Source organism: Terrapene carolina, unplaced genomic scaffold (assembly GCF_002925995.2).
Source record: "Terrapene carolina triunguis isolate 2854851 unplaced genomic scaffold, T_m_triunguis-2.0 Scaffold242, whole genome shotgun sequence".
Classification (NCBI taxonomy): Eukaryota; Metazoa; Chordata; order Testudines; family Emydidae; genus Terrapene; species Terrapene triunguis.
Genome location: NW_020664593.1, coordinates 6,825,992 through 6,848,810, shown reverse-complemented (window position 1 = coordinate 6,848,810; position 22,819 = coordinate 6,825,992).

Below are 22,819 nucleotides of genomic sequence, written 5' to 3'. Positions count from 1 at the left end.
GCTGGGGGAGGGTGTTGGGTGCAGGAGGGGGTGAGGGCTTTGGGCTGGGGGTGAGGGCTCTGGGGTGGGGCCAGGGATGAGGGGTTTGGGGTGCAGGAAGGGGCTCTGGGTTTGGGGGGAGCTCAGGGCTGGGGCAGGGGATTGGGGTGCGAGATTGGGGTGCAGGCTAACCTCCGGCAGCTCCCGGTCAGCGGCGCAGCCGGGGTTCAGAGGCAGGCTTCCCGCCTGTCCTGGCACCGCAGACCGTGCTGCACCCTGGAAGCAGCCAGCAGTAGGTCCAGCTCGTAGGCGGAGGCATGCAAACGGCTCCACCCGGCTCTCGCCCGCAGGTACCCCCCCCAAGCTCCCATTGGCCGGTTCTAGGCCAATGGGAATGTGGAGCCAGCGCTCGGGGCGGGGGCAGCGTGTGGAGCCTTGTGGCCCTCTAACTATGAGCCAGACCGGCTGCTGGCCGCTTCCGGGACACAGCATGGTGTCAGAACAGGTAGGGATTACTAGTTTTTACTGGCCGGCCACCAGGGTCCCTAGTGCTGAGCAAGGCGACCCAGTGCCTTGCATTCTGTGACTCAGTACTGGGTCGTGACCCAAACTTTGAAAACCACTGAGTGCAGCAAGAGCACAGCCTTGCTTGGGAATGCCACAAGGCTGTGCTGAGCATGGTCAACCTCCTGGCACCGACATTTGTCTTGCAGCCCTATGGAGGCTGCAAACAGACAAGTGCCAGAGAAGCAGAGGAGATATACACAGTGTTCTGTGATTTTCTCCTCACCCCATGGTTTCGGAGAGAGCTGAAAGTGAGTGAAAGAAACACTATAAAAGTTTGCTGAGGTTTGAGGGGGTAGAAGAGGGGAGGAATGCAGGAGTCAGTAGTAAAATAAAATCACTCTAACTGTATTCAGGAAAGCAGCTGGCTGACCTGCTGGAGGCAGGCACACACACAGAACAACTGAGCAAGGGTGACTGACTGAAAATACAGCTAAGCCAGAGACAAGCATCATCAAGAAATCAAAGAACACAGGAAGGAGTGTGACTTCCAATGGGAGCAGGCAATGATGTAGCTAGGGTAAAAGAGACCACCTGCTTTGTAGAGCCAAGTGTGAACAGGTATAGCAACCAGGGACATGAACTGTGGGGGACAAGGTCTGTTTTAGGATGCAGAAGGAATATTGATGGCTGAAGGTTTTGTTAGAAAGAATGAGACTCAGGCCTGATCTACACTACAAAGTTAGGTCAATGTAAACCGCCTTGTGTTGACTTAGTTGTGAATGTATCTACACTTAAATTGGTCTCCTATTGATGTAAGCATCCCGTTGTGGTGACGCAGTAACACCATCTCCCCGAGTGGCGTTGAGCCATGGTCGATGTACTGAGGTCGACGCAGTGTGAGTGCAGACACTGCGTTACTTATGTTGACCCTAGCAGTCCTCCAGCAGCTGTCCCACAATGCCCAACACTGACCGCTCTGGTCCCAGTTGTGAACTCCATTGCCCAGAGGTCACGGAGACTGGAAGTCCAGCCTCCCCCATTTTAAAACCAAGCAATTTTAAAAAAAACACTTTTCCTGATTGTTCAGCCTGGGGAGCACACCTCTAGCAGCTCTCCTTTTCTGTGTGCAACTGCCCAGCCCACCATGCCGACTACATGCCCCAGATGTGCTCTGACCTGGAGTAGAGAGGAGATATTGGCTCTCCTGGGACAGTGGGGAGAAGAGGCTGTGCAGGCACAGCTATGGACCAGCTGTAGAAATGTGGACATATATGAGAAGATTGCCTGGGGGATGCAGGACAAAGGGTACAATAGGGACCAGCAGCAGCGCCTTGTGAAAAGCCCAGAAATCCCAGCCAGAAAAGAAAATAAGAGAGAGATGCACCAGGACATAATGGGGCTTCTCCAGCAGCAAACAGTTGCTGCAGACTCTTGTGGACCAACAGGTTCAACAATCACAGGCTCATCTCCCTTTGCAGTCCACAGAGAACTCCATTACAGCACCTCCATGCACTCCCCTCCCCTCAACATTTCACATGGCATCAGGGGCCACATCCCTACCCCTACCACTCCACTCTGGTGATATTAAGGACAACACCAGATACACATACACTGATCTGTGAGAGCCACGGTTGCTGTATATGTAGCCAAAACGGTCATGAACGTTCTTTACCCTTGTTAAGTTCTGTTCCATTAATTTATTAAGTTTTTTATGTATTTGCTTTTAAATTGCAGAGATTGTTTTTGCACTGGTTTTGTTTCTCATTAAAATTCTATTATTTGGAAAATAATTCATTTTTATTAGTTCCCAATATATGCTGCAGAATGCCTAGCAGTACTGAAAGCACCCACTTACTTGGTATTGCACAGTATGACACAACTCATAGGATCAGTGACAACACGGTGTAATAATCATAAATGTACAGCAGGCACCACAAAATTAATAGATGCCTTTTGACAGTGTTATATTCATAGCTGTACACTAAGCACTGCACAATTCCTAACAGGCCCCCAAACAGCAGGAACAGGTAGAACACAGTCCACCACAACACGTTCTTGCTCACGGTTAAAGTGCTCTTCCAAGGCCTCCCTGAGACATATAACTCCGTGTTGAGCTCTTCTAATAGCCCTTATATCTGGCTGTCAAACTCAGCAGACAGTGCCTCCACCTCCGTCCTCCACCCAAGTAGCAACTTTTCCCTGTGTTTCATAGATATTATGCAGGACATAGCAGGCAACTATAACCATTGGGATATTTTAGTCACAGAGATCCAGTCTTGTGAGTAAACAATGCCATCATCCCTTCAAATGACCAAAGGCACATTCATAGACTCATAGACTCAGACTTTAAGGTCAGAAGGGACCAATATGGTCATCTAGTCTGACCTCCCGCATGATGCAGGCCACAAAAGCTGACCCCCCCACTTTCCCTTAACTCTGCTGTTGAAGTCTCCAGATCGTGATCTAAAGACTTCAAGTTGCAGAGAATCTTCCAGCTTGCGACCCCTGCCCTATGCTGCGGAGGAAGGCGAAAAACCTCCAGGGCCACTGCCAATCTACCCTGGAGGAAAATTCCTTCCCGACCCCAAATATGGCGATCAGCAGAACCCCGAGCATACAGGCAAGATTCTCTAGCCAGACCCTCATTTTACCAGCGATGGCCGTTATTGCCTAATTGACTAAAATCACGTTATCCCATCAAACCATTCCCTCCATAAACTTATCTAGCCTAATCTTGAAGCCAGAGAGGTCTTTCGCCCCCACCGTTTCCCTCGGAAGGCTGTTCCAAAATTTCACCCCTCTGACGGTTAGAAACCTTCGTCTAATTTCAAGCCTAAATTTCCCCACGGCCAGTTTATATCCATTCGTTCTCGTGTCCACATTAGCACTGAGCTGAAATAATTCCTCTCCCTCCCTGGTATTTATCCCTTTGATATATTTAAAGAGAGCAATCATATCCAATATTCAATTGTCATTCTGCACCTGCTGAGCCTGTAGTGGAATCTCTCCTTGGTGCTGTTGAGATGGCCAGTGTATGGCTTCATGAGCAAAGGGAGCAAGGGATAGGCTGGGTCCCCCAGGATCTCTATTGGCATTTCAACATTCCCAATGGTAATCCACCAGTTTGGAAAGTCAGTCTCTGCTTGCAGCTTTCTGAACAGCCCTGTGTTTTTAAAGCTGTAATCATCATGCACCTTACCTGACCAGCCAACACTGATGGCAGTGGACTGTCCCTGGTGATCCACCAACAATTGCAGAACCATGGAAACACAGCCCTTTCTGTTGATGTACTTGGGGGCAAGGTGGGCCAGTGCCAAAATAGGGATGTGCATGCTGTCTCTCACTCCACCGCAGTTCGGGAACCCCATTGCTGCAAATCAATCCACTGTGTTCTGCACGCTGCTGACAGTCACAGTCCTGCGTAGCGGGAGATAATTAATGGCCCTGGACACTTGCATGACAATGGCTCCCACAGTGGATTTTCCAACTCCAAAAAGATTTACCACTGACCTATAGAAATCCGGTGTTCAAGCTTTCAGACTTCAATAGCCACTCGGCTTCTCCACTTTCAGTGCAGCTCTCATTTTGGTGTCCCTGCACTGGAGGGCTGGGACGAGGTTGGCACACAAATCCAAGAACGTGGCCTTGCGCACTCGAAAGTTCTTCAGCCAATGCTCATCTTCCCAAACCTGCTTTACGATGCGATCCCACCAGTCAGTGCTCATTTCTCAGGCCCAGAAACAGCACTGCACCTCCACAGTTGCTCCATGAACGCCATCAACAACCTTGAATTGGTTTTCGCTACGTCCCACAGCAATCTGTCCTCCATGAAATCATCATATTCCCCCCTGACATGGTTCTTCATGTGGCTCTGCAAATACCAGACAATCGTGTGTCCTGTGCTTGCAACGCTTATGACTAGACTGCAGAGCTGTGCAGGTTCTGCACTTCTGTCAGAGATGGGGGAAAGAATGGAGTGCTGCACAGATCCATGGGATTTTTTTTAAAAAGCCACAACAATTATGGGATATAGATAACTTTATGGGATGGATAAAGTTGCACGCTGGGAAATTGAACCCTTGCTTCCAGTCATCCTTATGCGACTCATTTTTGCCCCACCATGCATTGCCAAAACGTCCCAAAAGACAGTGCGCTGGATGGTGTCGAGCTGTACACTGGGACATCAACCCATGGAACACCACGTGGTGTATTGACACGCATTCCTGATGAGTACGCACAGTCCTGACGCAAGGAGCCAAGAATGCACGTGCACAAGTGATATACTAATTGCAGCCACAGTACACGGCTGTAATTTGTGTTTGCCAAAATTTGTAGTATAGACATGGCCTCAGGTGATGGTGAGCGGGGGCAGCTGAGGTGAAGGGAGTGTGAGGGGTTACATTTCCTCAACTGTTCTGTGGGGGCAGGTATCTAAAGAGAGGGAAAGTGGAGGACGTCCCAGCAAGGGGAAGCAAGAGTAACCAAGCATATGGAAGAGGAGGGACATAGGCTGGCCTCAATGAGGAAAATATAGACATCCTCTTGCAGGCTAGTTAAGCTTCAGCAGTGCTTGCTGGGTGTCTGAAGGGGATCTCTCCATCAATCCTAGCATTGCAATCATGGGCAGGAGGGAGCTATCAGAGCAGGACTTTGTTCCTGTCCTCGGACGAAGGAACTAGTGAGAGCTCAAGAGACCATGTGCATTGTTGAAACTGTGTGAGAAGGTGACACAGAGTCCCCTGAGAGTGGGGATCTTGTGGGCAAAAGGGTGTCAAGGGAAGCCACGTGTCAAGGTAGGGGAGGGATAAATTGGCTTATTCCCAGGCAAGCTGGGAATTTGGCTAATCAACCTACCTGTCAAACTAGTGGCCTTGCTTCCGTCTCTTCACAGAGTCTGGCCATTGTGGATGCAAGGTCTTGCTCATTGGCAGATCCTACTATCTGGAACAGCCTCTTTCTGTATCACGACACCTCTTGGGCACCATGCTCATTTAAAGTGTCCTCTGATTACTATTCTCCCTTGCCATATCCTTCTGCCTGGACTAATTTCAGCCCAAACCAATAGAGTTATACATGGTAACACCTGGGCTGAATTCAGCCAGATGTATTTCTTCATCCGTTCTTATGTCACCATTATTTCACTTTGTAAAGCATTTTGGAATACAGTTTATAAAGCTCTATCATGTTCAATAGTGCCATATATTACTGCTGGGCGCTCGAGTAGGTAGACAGAGCCAGACATCCCACAGATTATGCATCTTAACTGGGTGCCTTCCAGAACCCAGGAAAATTAATCTGAAACACATTCAACAGAAGCTGTGTATAAGTACCACTGCTGATGGCAAGAGCAGTGATACTGATGGTACAGTATCATCCAGATGAGCTGCCACCTGGAGCAGACAGATGGAGCCGAAAGGGGGCAGGGAGAGAAGCTAGTTGAGCAGACAGGCACAATAAACAAAAAAGACTGTCTAGTAGTTGAAGAAAATATGGGACCCAACATTCTAGCAATGAGTCAGATGGCTGGAATCATTGAGTGGCAGTGTGGACCCCAGACCAGATCCCACAATTTACTACTAACCTACCAAGAAAGAAAGGAGGATGCAGCAATGTCTGTGAAAGATTCCTTTCCTCCTTGGTCATACAATCATAGAAATGTAGGGCTGGAAGGGACCTCAAGAGGTCACCTAGTTCAGCCCCTTGCTCTAAGGCAGGACCAAGTCAACCTACACCTCCAACCTATTCTTAAAAGCCTCCAGTGATGGGTTTCCACAACCTCCATGGAAGCCTGTTCCAGAGCTTAATTACCTACATAGTTAATTTTTCCCTAATATCTAACCTAAATCTCCCTTATTGCAGATTTGGCCCACTACTTCTTGTTCTATCTTCAGTGGACATGAAGAAAATTTGACCACCCGTCCTCTTTATAACAGTCCTTAACATATTTGAAGACTTAAACGGTTCCCCTCAGTCTCCTTTTCAAAAGACTAAACATGCCAATTTTTTTTAACCTTTCCTCAGAGGTCAGGTTTTCTAAACCTTTTATCACTGTTGTTGCTGTCTTCTAAACTCTCTCCAATTTATCCATGTCAGAGTCCACTCACCGCAAGCAGTGTCCCTTGCTGGCCATCCTGGCGATTAGCTCTCTTGCAGTTGCCCTCTGGTGTTGTCTTCTCCCGTCTTGTCTGACTCTGCTGCCCCACTCACTCCCGGGTCTGCAGCTTCCTCTCCGTGCCTTGGCCCTCCAGCCAGGTCACTAAAGTCCTCCCCTTCCAGGGAATTCACAGTCTTTCCAGACCTGCTGCCTGGCTGGCATCTCCAATGCTTTTGCCACTCCCCAGTGGGTGGTAGGTGAACCCAGGCCCGCCCACCCTCTACATTGGGTTCCAGCCCAGGGACCCTATAACAAGCAGCCAAGGTCTCTACACAGTCCAACTCCTTGCTGCTGTTTCTATGGGTTTCTTCCTACATATCTGGCTTCTCTAGATTTGCTAACCTCCAACTCCCTCCACTCAGGGAGTGACTGCAGACTACTACCCTGCAGCCTTTAAAAGCAGCAGCAGCCCTCTCTGCAACCAGCTACCTGGCTTTATACAGGCCCTGCCTGTTCCTGCATAGGTGAGCCTGTCCTTAACTTGCTGCCTCCAACCTAAATCTCCCCTGCTTGCAGCATAATTAGCTGATTGGGCCCACCTGGCCTAATTCAGCTTTTGCAGGGCTAGTATGGGGAGTCCACCCCATTGCATCTTTCCAAACCTGTGGTGCCCACAGTTGGACACAGTACTCAGAGCTGAGGCCTCACCACTGCTGAGTACAATGGGACAATTACCTTCTGCATCTTACATACAACACTCCTTTTAATACGCCCAGAATTATATTAGCCTTTTTAGCAACTGCATTACACTGTTGACTCATATTCAATTTGTGATCCACTGTAACCCCTAGGATCCTTTTCAGCAATACCACCATCCACCCAATTAGTCCCCATTTTGTAGTTGTGCATTTTATTTTATTTCCTAAGTGTAGTTGTTTGCACTTGTCTTTATAGAATTTCATCTTGTTGATTTCAAATCAATTCTCTAATTTGTCAAGGTCGTCTTGCATTCTAAGCCTGTTTTCCAGAGTGCCCGCAACCCCTCCTATTTTGGTGTCATCTGCAGATTTTAAAAGCATGCTCTCCACTCCATTATCCAAGTCATTAATAAAAATTAGGGCTGTAAAATGATTTAAAAATTAATCACAATTAATCACACTATTAAACAATAATAGAATACCATGTATTTAAATATTTGTGGATGCTTTCTACATTTTCAAATATATTGATTTCAATTACAACACAGAATACAAAGTGCACGGTGCTCACTTTATATTTATTTCTGATTACAAATATTTGCAGGGTAAAAAAAAAGAAATAGTATTTTTCAATTCACTTAATACAAGTACTGTAGTGCAATCTCTTTACCATGACAGTTGAACTTACAAATGTAGAATTATGTACAAAAAATAACTGCATTCAAAAATAAAAACAATGTAAAACTTCAGCGCCTACAAGTCCAGTCAGTCCTATTTCTTCTTCAGCCAATCACTCAGACACACAAGTTTGTTTACATTTGCAGGAGATAATGCTGCTCACTTCTTGTTCACAATGTCACCTGAAAGTGAGAGCAGGCGTTCGCATGGCACTGTGGTAGCCGGCACTGCAAGATATTTACATGCCAGATGCACTAAAGATTCATATGTCCCTTCATGCTTCAACCACCATTCCAGAGGACATGCATCCATGCTGATGACAGGTTCTGCTCAATAACTACCCAAAGCAGTGTGGACCGACACATGTTCATTTTCATCTTCTGAGTTAGATGCCACCAGCAGAAGATTGATTTTCCTTTTTGGTGGTTCGGGTTCTGTAGTTTCTGCATCGGAGTGTTGCTCTTTTAAGACTTCTGAAAGCATGCTCCATACCTCATCCCTCTCAAATTTTGGAAGGCACTTCAGATTCTTAAACCTTGGGTCGAGTGCTGTAGCTATCTTTAGAAATCTCACATTGGTATTTTCTTTGCTTTTTGTCAAATCTGCTGTGAAAGTGTTCTTAAAATGAACATGTGCTGAGTCATCATCCGACACTACTGTAACATGAAATATATAGCAGAATGCGGGTAAAACAGAGCTGGAGACATACAATTCTCCCCCAAGGAGTTCAGTCACAAATTTAATTAATGCATTAATTTTTTAACAAGCATCATCAGCATGCAAGCATGTCCTCTGTAATGGTGTCCGAAGCATGAAGGGGCATATGAATATTTAGCATATCTGGCACATAAATACCTTTCAATGCCAGCTAAAAAAGTCCCATGCGAACGCCTGTTCTCACTTTATGGTGACGTATATAAGAAGTGGGAAGCAGTATCTCTCATAAATGTAAACAAACTTGTTTGTCTTAGCGATTGGCTGAACAAGAAGCAGGACTGAGTGGACTTGTAATCTCTAAAGTTTTGCATTGGTTTGTTTTTGAGTGCAGTTATGTAACAAAAAAAAAATCTAAATTTGTAAGTTGCACTTTCACCATAAAGAGATTGCACTACAGTACTTGTATGAGGTGAATTGAAAATACTATTTCTTTTGTTTATCATTTTACATTGCAAATATTTGTAATAAAAATAATCATATAAAGTGAGCAGTGTACCCTTTGTATTCTGGGTTGTAACTTAAATCAATATATTTGAAAATGTAGAAAAACATCCAAAAATATTTAATAAATTTCAATTGGTATTCTATTGTTTAACAGTGTGATTAAAACTGCAATTAATCATGATTAGTTTTTTTGAGTTAATCGCGTGAGTTAACTGCGATTAATCGACAGCCCTAATAAAAATATTGAATTGTATCCGACCCAGAACTGACCACTGCAAGACCCCACTAGATATGCCCTCTCGGTTTGAAAGTGAACCATTGATAACCACATTTTGTATATTTTTCAACCAGTTGTGCACCCACTTTATAGTAATTTAATCTAGACCATGTTTCCCCACTTGTCTTATGAAAGTGTCATGTGGGACTGTGTCAAAAGTCAAGATATCTCACATATACTGCTTTCCACTAGGCCTGTAACCCTGTCAAAGAAGGAAATTGGGTTGGTTTTGCTTGATTTGTTCTTGACAAATCTATGCTGACTATTCCTTATAGCCCTATTAGCTTCAAGGTGCTTACAAATTCATTAATAATTTGTCTAATAATTTGTTCCAATACCTTTCCAGGTATTAAAGTTAGGCTGACTGGCCTATAATTCACCAGGTTCTCTTTGTTCCCCTTTTTGAAAGATAGTGCTAGGTTTACCCTTCTCTAGCCCTCTGGAACCTCACTAGTCCTCCATGAATTCTTAAAGATAATTGCTAAAGGTTCTGAGATTGCTTTAGCTAGTTCCTCAAGTACCAGAGGATGAATTTCATTAGGCTCTGCTGACTTGAATACACTATCCGAATATTGTGTAACCTGTTCTTTCCCTATTTTGGCTTGTGTTCCTTCCCCCTTGGTGTTAATAACCATTGCTTTGAGTATCTCATCACCATTAACCTTTTTAATGAAGAGTCAAGCAAAATAGGCATTCAACACCTCAGCCTTCTTGATGTCATCTGTTATTAGCTCTCCTTGCCCAGTAAGTAGAGGACCTACACTTTCCTTCATCTTTCTCTTGCTCCTACTGTATTTAAGGAACTACTTCTTTTTGTGTTTATGTCCCTTGCTAGGTGTAACTCATTTTGTGTCTTAGCCTTTCCGATTTTGTCCCTACATTCTTGAGCTGCTCCTTAGCAATTAGTCCATGTTTCCATTTTTAATAGGAGTCCACTTTGATTTTCAAGTCATTAAACAGCTCCTGATGGAGTCATACTGGCCTCTTACTATTCTTCCTATCTTTCCTTTGTACTGGGATAGTTTGCAATTGTGCCTTTAGAAGTGTCTTCTTGAGAAACTGTCAGCTTTTCTGAACTCCTTTATCCCTCAGGCCTGGTCTACCCTACGACTTTAATTCGGATTTAGCTGCGTTAATCCGAATTAACCCTTCACCCGTCCACACTACAGAGCCAGTTAATTCGAATTAAAGGGCACTTAAAACCGATTTCTGTACTCCACCTCGACGAACGGAGTAGCGCCTAAATCGATTTTGTTAATTCGAATTAGGGTTAGTGTGGCCGCACACCACCGAATTACTGTGTTTAAATTAATGGGGTAGTGTGGCCGCACACCACCGAATTAATGTGGTTAAAAACCGAATTAATGTGCTTAGTGTGGCCGCGCACAATTGAATTTATACAACCTGTTTCCCAAATTCGAATTATCTAAATTCGGATTAATCCTGTAGTGTAGACATACCCTTAGATTTTCTTCCCATGGGGCCTTACCTACCAGTTCTCTGAGTTTGTTAAAATCTGCTTTTTTAAGTCCATTGTTCTTATTCTACTGCTCTCCCTCCCTCCTATCCTTAGGATCATGAAATCTATCATACCATAGTCACTTTCACCGAAATTACCTTTCATCTTCCGATTCCCAACCAACTCCTTCCTGTTGGTCAGAATCAAGTCTAAAATGGATGTTCCACTTGCTTCTTCCTCCACTTTGTGAAACAAAATATTGTCCCCAATATGTTCCAAGAACTTATCGGAAATCTTGTGTTTTGCCGTATTGCTTTTCCGACAGATTCCCAATCTCTTTTCCTCCCTGACCCTTTGGAACTGCTGAAGGAGAAATATGCAGCAAAGCATCCATCCCAGGTATTGCAGGAGATACAGAACATGACGGGACAAGACTATGGAGGTTTAATTACTGTGGATGCCCAGCCAGAGTGAATATGCTCAATAAAGTTGCTAGTTTCTTACATTAATATTGAGCCTTAGAGCCTTAATCGCAGGCTCTCAGTGACCTGGAACACAAGCTATGCCAGCAACAAACAAAGTCACAAAAGAAAACTAAGTGTGAAACCAGATTTAAAGATTTAGCAGCTATTCTCAGCAATCTCCCATTTAAGCGAAATACGTCAAAAGCATTTAGAAGCTGTTGAGAGATGTTTAGAAATGGCAGCTGATTTCATGGCTGAGAGTGGAAAGATGAGCAAGGGGCTTATCACCTGGATATAGGAGAGCAGGAGATAAGGTAGCCAGTTAAAGGATATAGCTGATCTAGCCCCACTCCCACCCCCTTCTACAGTGAAAACACTGCCCTACACCCATTTTGCTCCACACAATACTCTCAAAACACATTTAGGAGCATTGAACTGCTATCCCCTGTACCTGGCAGCTCACAGAGACACCCTAATCCAGGGGTAGGCAACCTATGGCATGCGTGCCGAAGGCGGCACACGAGCTGATTTTCAGTGGCACTCACACTACCCAGGTCCTGGCCACCGGTCCGGGGGGCTCTGCATTTTAATTTAATTTTAAATGAAGCTTCTTGAACATTTTAAAAACCTTATTTACTTTACATACAACAATAGTTTAGTTATATATTATAGACTTCTAGAAAGAGACCTTCTAAAAACGTTAAAATGTATTACTGGCACGCAAAACCTTAAATTAGAGTGAATAAATGAAAACTCGGCACACCACTTCTGAAAGGTTGCCGACCCCTGCCCTAATCTGATCTGTTAATGAGCAGAGGAAGCAGATTTCTGATCCCTGAATCCACTGCCACACTGTGTCTGCAGCAGACATTTTGTAGTCAGAAGACCTGTCAAGACAGACAAGACAGTTTTGCAGAAGAGAAGAGTTAATTGAACAACAAGGGATTTAAAATCTTTGCAAAGAGAGTAACAGAAGAAACAATTACCAAGTTTAAACATGAATGCCATAATGAAATTGAACGTGGTTTGTCCTTGACTACACTTGCATCTAATACAGTGTTCAGAACCCATCTGCTGCACCCCTTGCTGACACCCATCAAGGGTCAGTTTCGCAGTGCAAACATTAAGTCCTTTGTTCCCTTTGATCATTACAGTGATGTATGTATGTTTATTATCCACTCTAGGAATTGAAAGGGCTACAGCTGACTGGGAACAGGTGGCTTCGCTATCCTGCTCCAAACGTGGGCCACAAAAGTATTGGGACAATATTTATAGGGTTAGGTTGTGACTTTTAAGCTACTGTCTTGCATGGGGGGCAGCGTAGAGCCACAACACACTTGGACAAACATAAGGGAGACTGTATCACAGGAAGGCACAATCTCTCCATTACAAAACCGTACATGGGAAGGAGGGCATAGCAATCTGCTCCATCTATTAAGACAGGTGCAAGCAGTCCCGGAGTTCCACTGATCACAGGAGTTGCTATAGGTTGCTGTTCTTTGTACAGCTGGGCAAAGAGATGGGGAGAAGATATTTACTCATCACGTTGCCCGGGTGCAGTCACACACCATCTAGCCCATAATCATCCTGGGGTTTGGTTTTATTCACCGAAAGGAACTAAAATTGGAACACCACAAAATCCAGCCCAAATCTTCTCCTTGGGTTTGACCCTTTCTTAAGGACTGCTCAGCCCTCAGCCTAAGTAAAAGCATCAAGGCCAACACTTTCAAATTTGGCTGTCTAAAGTTAGGCAACAAAGTCCATATTTAGGCACCTAAATAAATTACCATTTTTCAGAAGTACTGTGCACCCACAGCTCTCATTAAAGTCAATCGGAGGTCACTACCCCTGGAAATCAGGCCACTTGTTCATTGGAAGGACCTTACAATAATTGTAGACCCCCATGTTTTGAAAGTTTAGCTCCTGTGAACACTACAAAGCAAAGCAACACTTACTTGTATTCAGATAACACCAAGGAGGGAAAAGCAGTGGGAGGTCTGTAATCACTCAGTAAGATGCCATTTCCATGGTAAAGTGAGTTAAACAGGAAGGTGAATCATAGAAAATATTAGTTATTTAATCCCAAAGTTACGTGCTAGCGCTCAAAGTCTCAAACAACAAAAAGAGAAGAGGGCAAGTCAGCAGATAAATTATTCTAGCCCACCTGCCTCCCCAAAATGTGCCAGTTTCTGCAATTTTCCACCAAAGAAGCTACTGACCTTTACAAAAGCACAGGATGCATCATTTAGAGACACCATGTCTGACAAAAGTGCCACAAGAACATGGGAGCTGGACTAGCGGTGTTCAAGGGACGTGGTGGTTTTCAAGTACAGTTTATGATGTTGTTTTACAATGGTGGGGACATCAGGATGGTTTTTGAATCAGTCAGCAGGACTTTGTGGGACCTTACTTGATTTTTGAAAATTTTACAATAATTAATGTGCTTAGGGTAGGTTGGCTGTCTTCTTTCTTAAATGAATAATCTGTCCACCCTCGTGCTCACTTAATACTGAAATCAATTTGGTCTCTCTCTCTCATTTTTCCTGGGTATTGGAAGAAAAACTCTTAGGAAGCTTTTGATAGCAGAAACAGACATACAGAATTACAATAGTAAGGATAAGAACGATGGTGCACAGAGGTGCGAAAGTCACATTCTCCGTTTGCCAAATGTGCCCAGCTCCAGGGATTTCAAGATGCTGGTGTAAAGCCAATACATTGGCTCTACACTGCCCAGGGACTTCCCATATGCCAGGGAAATCCCCCAATAGCTGTCTCTCTAGCTCTTTGACCCCTGCATGCTGGCAGAGCTATGAAAAGTGGTCGTAGCAGAATGACAAATCAAGCCACAAGACTTGACTTCACGGTTTTCTCTGGAGAACTAGTGACATGACAATATGTTGAAACCTGAGCAGTAGCCTGGTCCAACTCAGTTAGGACTTTCTCCAACTCTGATTGAAGGCAGCGGGAGTATTTTCATTGACTTCAATGGGAGTTGGATCAGGTCCTTTGTGGAGAAAGGTTGTTTCATCAGACTTTGTTTAAAACTCTTTTTTTTTTTTTTGTTAGAACTTAAGTCAAACTCTGGAAATGAAGACCTAGAAATCTTGATATTTCTAAGGAGAAAAGCAAGCAGAAAAATACAATGGTATAAGACTGTTATATATCATGAACAAAGAGTCAGGGGAACACAATGAAAAAAACTGCTTTGCAGTTCACCATTAAGATAAGTAACTCCCCCCTCCCTAATTCCCCCCAAAATGTCTAACTCAGTAATAACTGAGATCTAATTAGGAAAAAATATAGCTGAAACACGTAGAGCAGTGGCAATTTTTTTGTTCTGTATTTGTACAGCAACTAATACAATGGGTCCCCCTAGTTCATGACTAGGGCTCTGAGGCACTGCACTAATACAAATCCGCAACAATAATAATCCATAACACAGTTGGTGGTGACAGCTAGATTGATGCTGATAGAGACCTGATGGTAGCAGTTGTCAAGAAGTTAGATTAAAACATTAACAAAGACCAGCACAATTTATCCCTCATTTCCAGGAGTGCCCCATCACAAGGTAGGGAGAAGATACGCCAACAAGGACTAAAGGGGAATATGGAAAGAGACTACAAATATTTGAAAGAGGGAGGAAGAGGTACTATGTTACATGGTTAAACAGAATACGATGAGGAGTGATGGGATGAAGTTAATTGTAGGCTGAATATCAGGAGACACTTCTGTATATTAGGCTGTGGAATGGTCTCCGAAGGGCCGTGACGGTAACTCCATCACTCAGCACAACTTAAACTGGACTGGACACTGTATTAGTAAATGTGCAATATGGAATGATCCTGTATTGGCAGGGAGAGGCAATGGATTGGACCTAATAGGTATTTTCCATGCCAAGGATCCATTATTATTGAGCTGAAAGAGAAAAAAGTTGCAGCTCTTGAGAGAGAGAGGAGAGAGAGAGAGAGAGAGAGAGAGAGCAAGCGAGAGAAATCTTGGTTGTTGCTGTTGTATCACAGTGGAGGGGGCAAACACAATGATGTGAAAGAATTGCTGGCTGGGAAAGGCTGTCCCCGGCCTCACACATAAGTGGTGCGTGGTACAGGCTGTTATGGGATGAGTAATGCCATTGGCTCGTTGCAAGGCTGCATCAAATGCTGTTTTTCTTAATCTCTCTGCTTTGCTCTGTCACTTGGTTGGTAAATTTTTGTTAGTCAAACTGGCCAAAAGGGAGCTGCATTAGTAAAGAGGGAGGATTGATACGGCTGCCATAATTGTCATCTGAAACATACATACATTATATATACACACACACACACACACACACTTACATTTATTTTAAAGTCTTTAAAACCCTTGAGCACCCAACTTGTTGAGTAAGGAGGCATGAGGAAAATGGATCTTAGATTGCTGCTCGCACAAGGATTCTTTATCTGTCTCTGGCAGATGCCAAACTAAAAAAAAATAAAATAAAGAGGATCTAGTGCTGGTAAAAGATGCTGGCTCAGATTCTAAGAGCCACTGAGCTCCCGGAGCTCCCATTGGCCTCAATTGGGTGCTCAGACCTTTGAAAACCAGGCCCACAGTACTATAGTGCTGGGAACTCATGTCCTGAGGCCTCACTGGTCATAAGGGCTGACAAGATCCTCTCAATGATGGTCCTTTCTGATTCTCCTAGACCTGTCAGTAGATTTTGACCTGGAGAGATTCCCCTATAGGACTGAGAGAATAATTCAGTTTCAAAGACCCATTCAGCCTGTGACCTTTCTACTGAGTTTGCCAGGGACCAATTTGAAGTGGCAGGTTTTATAATGTGGACACCTGTCCACTAAATACTGGACCGAAGCCACCAACTCATTTCACATCCCACAGGCTGCTGAATGGTAACAGCTTTCATCACTGGTAAGCTGGGCTGGATTCAAACTGGCACCCTATGTTTGAAAGAAGCCACACTCCTGTATAATGGCTTTTTTATTTCTTGTCCAAGGAAAATAGCCAAAAGTGTGTTCTCCTTCCCTCCCACCTCCTCATCCCACCATGTCTCAGGTCACATTGTGGCACCTGACATGATGCATAGTGGACCTGCAACTTAAGGTCTGCCTACAGAACACCTCAGTCTCCATATGTGGAGGATACATACGCCTACAGGAATTTGTCACCTCAGACTCAGCCCAGGAAAGATCCATTCTCAAGGCCTGAGGTGACTTGGCACAGCTTTCCTATATCTGATCAGAACGGGAGCATGCGCTCCAGCTTAGCAAGTGGAAGGAGCTATCAGAGCAGATTGGTACTTTGGCTGTAGGGGGCAGTGGTGGGCACGCACATATGGACACACCTGACTATTGATGATGCAGCTGACGGGTTTTAGAGGGAGGAGGTTTGCACTGGGTCCAAAAGCTGCCCGCCCCTACCCTGCACAACTGCATTGGTTCCACATTCTGTCCTCAGTGGTGTAAATAGACAATGGAATTCAGGAGGAACCTACATTTTCCCTAGATGAAGTGCAGCATGGTGCACCAGTTTATATAAGGGGTATGAATTGCCAGCTATTGTTTAAGTCAGGAGTTCTCAACCTTTTTCTTTCTGCCCCCCCCCCCCCAACATGCTACAAAAATTCCACCACTCACCTGTGCCACAACAACTATATTTCTGCATATAAAAGCCAGGGCCAGCATTAGGGGGTAGCAATCAGGGCAATTGCCCGGGGCCCCCTGCCACAGGGGGACCCATAAAGCGTAGTTGCTCAGGCTTCAATGTCAGCTTTGGGTGGTGGGGTATGGGGGCCCGGGCTTCAGACCCTTACAGTGGGGCTTTGTCTTTCTGCCCTGGGCCACAGCAAGTCTAATGCTGGCCCCACTTGGCAGACCCCCTGAAACCTTCTCTCAGCCCCCGGACCCCTGGTTGAGAACCACTTGTTTAAGTGGCATACTGGTTTTATGTACTCCAGTGATAACAGCATAATGCTAATATGCAGGCATGTGCCAATGGTAGAGCTACAGTATTATCTGCAAATGGCAGCATGTTCTGAAAGTGTATTCGATAGGCCTTTGATACTATCGCAAAGATTTCCATGGACACACTGTTCTACGTGGACAGCACCATTCTTCATTCAAAACACAGTGGCTCTTGTTCTCATGTAGCAGCTTACTGGGCTGCACGAAACACGCTGGCTGCCAGATGTTCTGAACGAGAGCTTTGCAGCACTTCACACTCCCTTAGAAAGCAGATATGACTGAATTTAAATTATACCATCTCTTGCTCTTCATAATGCATCAGCTCTCTATGTGCCCTACATGGCCATGCCCGAGCAACACGCCCGTCCTTGAAGCCACGCCCACCTCAATTTCATGACCAATCCCTTACTCTACAACCCATCACCTTGCTGATGTTCTTCTTGTGTCCGCCTGTGATGCACTTCCCCAGCTGTTTGCCACATTTTGCACCTCTTACCACTGGTGCTGATGCTATTGTTCCAGGAACCGTATATAGCCCTAAAAATGTACACTGAACTCCTTTAAGAAAAAAACCCTCCTGAACTTAGAAGAGACTGGAAGCCCCAAGGAAGCAGGAGCAGCACAGCACACAGAATTTTGTTATCGGACAAATAAAACAAGTGGGTAAATGTCACTATCTTCTTCCAAACATTAAAAAAACCTGATTGAGTGTAAAAGATGTCAATCCTGGGCAAGTAAAGCAAACTCGCTTTGAGCTGAACATACACACGCTGATGACAGCTTCAGTGAGTAGCTGTAATGCATGCCAAGATAAAAAAAATAGGCTCTTTACCTTTACATTTGAAATCAGAGTGGACAAAGCCCTGGAGACTATACTGCTGGGAAGAAGCTTGCTCTGACCCCCATGTCAGGAGGAGAGGGCAACCTTCCAGTCCTCCGAATTATGAAGATGTAGGTGTCACTTCTCCTGGATAAGACACTATTTAAAGTTCCGCTAACGCTCTTAAGATTCTAGAAGTGCTCAAACCATTTGGAAGTGAACACAAACTATTTATGTAACACACACACACACACACACACACACACACACACACACACACAGACACCAGGCCCATGTCCAAAACACCGGCCGTTGATCGGAAAAAGACATTGTCCAAAGCCAATCTTTCAAACACCATGACAATGCCAAAGCATCCAGGCATCCAGATGGTGCTCAGGAACTGCTGCAACCCTTGGACAACTTCCCTTGCAAACACTGGCAACTGTGATGGGCAGTGATGCAACCTCCTTCCTCACTGCTTCCTTTGCAAACCCAGGCAAGGGTGCCAAGTTGCCCAGACAGCGCCAGGCACTGCTGCAGCTCCATACTGCTTCCCTCCCAAAGAGAGGTGACAGAGCCAATGTGCACAGATGGTGCCAAGCGTTGCTGCACCTCCCTCGTTGCTTCCCTCACAACTACTGGCAGTGGTGCCAAAGTGCCCAGACGGTGCCAGTCAGAGATGTGCTCCCCATACTCGTTCCATTGCAAACACAGGCAATGATGCCAAGATGCCCAAACAGTGCCAGGCATTGCTGAAGATCCTGTGCATTACTCCCCTGCAAATAATGGCAATAGTGCCAAGGTGCCCAGATGGTGCTCTGGTAGCTTGTTAACACTGGCAGTGATACTAAGCTGCCCAGAACAACATTAGACATCTTCAAAGGACTCCCTGGGCAAAGAGGAGAAAGAACTTCAGTGGTGGAAATAGGTGGGGTCTCTTTCTCAAATTTATTCTACAATAACTGTTTGTTTGTATAGGCCCATCTCGATGCTATCTAAGGCCTTGTTTGCTCTGGAGATTTCAACCCTCAGTGTAGACCCAATGCAAACCACTAGTGCAGACATGCTAAACCACAATTTGCACTGATGAAGCATAACTTGGCTTGAAGCCTGCTTTGTTTACAGTAGGGGCTTGCATTGGTGCAGTATACCAGGGGCTAGCCACCCATGGCAAATCCTCAGGGTAGATATGGCCTAAACCTTGACCCATGTTCAAAATCATGCTAAGTGCTGTCCTCAGGGAGGCCAACTCTGCTCCCCCACTCAAGCTACCTTTGTTTATCATCCTTCACAGAGTCAACAGCTAAGCTCAGGCCTTGGCAGGTAAAGGTTGAAGCCGATCAAATGGTTTCTAGTGATGCCATCAGACATGCTCCCCTGTCCCTCCTTTGCAAAAAGCAACTCAGCTCCTTCAACCAGACGCAAGCCTCTACCCGTCCTGCTCTAGCGTAAACATTGACGGAAGATGAAGGGCTGCATCTCAGCTCTTAAATGCCTCAGACTTTGATTAAAAATGTTTTTGTCAATTAGGGATTGATTTTTGCTGCTCATTAAGGTGATGGATGTCGGGGCTGACGGAGGTGATATTTTACCCCACGGAGGCACGCCATCGGGACGACTGGGTGAAGGCAGAGAACACATTTCCATGCTCCAGTTTGCCAGTTCTGACTGAACAGGCAGGACCGGGAGAACATGGGGCAATAAAAGCCTGGAAAGGAAAGTGCTGCAGCCCGCTGGAGGGAGGGGAAAACACCATTTGTCAGCAGTTTGCTGAGAACGTTTCCCACAGGCTCTTACCTGAGAGCCCAGTAGAATCTGGATGCAGGTTTCCAAGTAGGGCCGAGCTGCTGCTTTGCAGAGGCATGCGTAAATCGACATGCAAATGCAGGCCCTGCCAACAGCCCAGGTCAATACGTTCTCATATACCTGCCATGCCAATACTCACTCATTCAGACCCAGCTTTCCCCCCAGGAATCCTCATTCAGGCAGAGGCCTGCCCCTGCCTACGCAGAAATAGTAACGTCACCTCAAACGCTATTTCCTATCCCATCTCACCCTGCGTGGAAGGGGATCTCTGCGGGGCACCATTTCTGATAGGTTTCTGCGTGGAAATCCAACAGAGTTAGAACCACTCAGAGCTGAATCCCCTACAGGGCTGCTACCAAGCAGCCAAAGTGAGACCTGCCAATGGCAGCATGGGCTTTGCTGGAGCCAGACTTCCAGGGGACACGGGGCCAGGGAAGCAGCACAGATGTATGTAGACAGCTCCTCTCTGTGCAGCTCAAGGAGCCCTTTTCTGCCAGATGCACAGGATTTTCAGGGTTGAGATGCCTCCTCACAGTCTGAAGCCCCTCAAAGCCCCTACCCCCTGAGGGGACGATTTACAGGGTACTCCATGAGGGTTCCTTAGTAGAATATAATGTTGGTTTAAGCTTTTGATTCTAGCAAAATTCTCAGTGATGTCAATGGGAGTTTTGCCTAGGTAAAGGCTTCAGCGTGTGACCCATTATTATAGACTCATAGACTTTAAGGTCAGAAGGGACCATTATGATCTTCTAGTCTGACCTCCTGCACAACGTAGGCCACAGAATCTCACCCACCCACTCCTGTAACAAACCCTGAGCTATGTCTGAGCTATTGAAGTCCTCAACTTGTGGTTTAAAGACTTCAAGGTGCAGAGAATCTTCCAGCAAGTGACTCATGCCCCACGCTGCAGAGGAAGGCAAAAAACCCCCAGGGCCTCTGCCAATCTGCCCTCGAGGAAAATTCCTTCCCAACCCCAAATATGGCGATATGCTAAACCCTGAGCATGTGAGCAAGACTCACCAGCCAGCACCCAGGAAAGAATTCTCTGTAGTAACTCAGATCCCACCCAGTGTCCCAGCACAGGCCATTGGGCATATTTACCGCTAATAGTCAAAGATCAATTAATTGCCAAAATTAGGCTATCCCTTCATACCATCCCTTCCATAAACTTATCAAACTTAGTCTTGAAGCCAGATATGTCTTTTGCCTTCACTTGATGGTACAATCAGCCAACAGTGATGTCTAATGTTCAGACTTACAGTGGAGTCCCATAGCACCTTCCCAAGACACTTTAAAAGTGGTAGTTAATTGAGCCCTGCTATGCTGCTGTGAGAAAGGCAGAAATATTATTATTCCATTTTACAGATGGGTAAACTGATGACACAGAGAGGAGGGGAAGGGACTTGTCCCATGTCACACAGAGTCTGGGCAGAAGCATCAAAAGAGGAAGCAAGTCTCAAGAAAGTTAGAAGTGGAAACAGAGAGACAAGCACAATCGGACCAGGAGGTTCATGGAGGGGGCTAGGACACGGAGAAAGTGAGAGGCTCTGGGAGAGGCCCTTTTGAAGATTTTAAGAAAGGTGATCTAGAGATGGAGACTAAAGAGCCCACGGTTTTCTATCCTAGACATCCTGCAGGACATTGGGCAAGTCATTTAGCCTCTCTGTGCCTTGATTTCCCCATGTGTATGACAGGGATAACGATTCCTACCTGCTTCTCCAGGGGCTTGAGAGGCTCCATCTACAGAAACCTGTAAAACACCGAGACCCTTTGCTGAAAAGTGCTGCAGAAATGCAAAGCATCAATGGGTTTGATTTTGCTTTTCTGGCTTCCTTTCCCCTTGACATTAAACCCAGCATTAGCAACCCTGCCACTACAGGGTGTGTGGGGGCGGAAAGGCAATACTGCCACTGGGGCACAGCGGAGTCAATGCATTATTTGTGAAGATAAACGGGAGAGGGCCGTGAGGCCAAAGAGTCACATACCCTGAGAGAGGACAGCCAAGAGCGAGCACTGCAAGGCTGCATGTCACTCATATTGCTGCTCGGGGGTTACTGTGAACATGAGAACCACATCTCCAGTCCTGTACCTATCTCGCTTCTGACTCATGAGGTCAGACAGTGTCTGTATACACAGGAGTGCTGTTAGGTGGGATGTCTGAGGTCACCACAACAGGGTTAGTCCCCAAAGACATCCCATGTAGGTAGAACAGAGGGGGCAGAACATCACAGGGCAGCCTGGGTGAGTGCACACGGACACTACATCCACTATGCCCTGCAGCAGGAGATCCCCACAGGCCAGCCCTGAATCATAGAATCATAGAATATCAGGGCTGGAAGGGACCTCAGGAGGTCATCTAGTCCAACCCCCTGCTCAAAGCAGGACCAATCCCCAACTAAATCATCCCAGCCAGGGCTTTGTCAAGCCTGACCTTAAAAACCTTTATGGAAGGAGATTCCACCACCTCCCTAGGTAACCCATTCCAGTGTTTCACCACCCTCCTAGTGAAAATGTTTTTCCTAATATCCAACCTAAACCTCCCCCACTGCAACTTGAGACCATTACTCCTTGTTCTGTCATCTGGTACCACTGAGAACAGTCTAGATCCATCCTCTTTGAACCCCTTTCAGGTAGTTGAAAGCAGCTATCAAATCCCCCCTCATTCTTCTCTTCTGCGGACTAAACAATCCCAGTTCCCTCAGCCTCTCCTCCTAAGTCATGCGCTCCAGTCCCCTAATCATTTTTGTTGCCCTCCGCTGGACTCTTTCCAATTTATCCACATCCTTCTTGTAGTGTGGGGCCCAAAACTGGACACAGTATTCCAGATGAGACCTCACCAATGTTGAATAGAGGGAAATGATCACGTCCCTCGATCTGCTGGCAATGCCCCTACTTATACAGCCCAAAATGCCATTCGCCTTC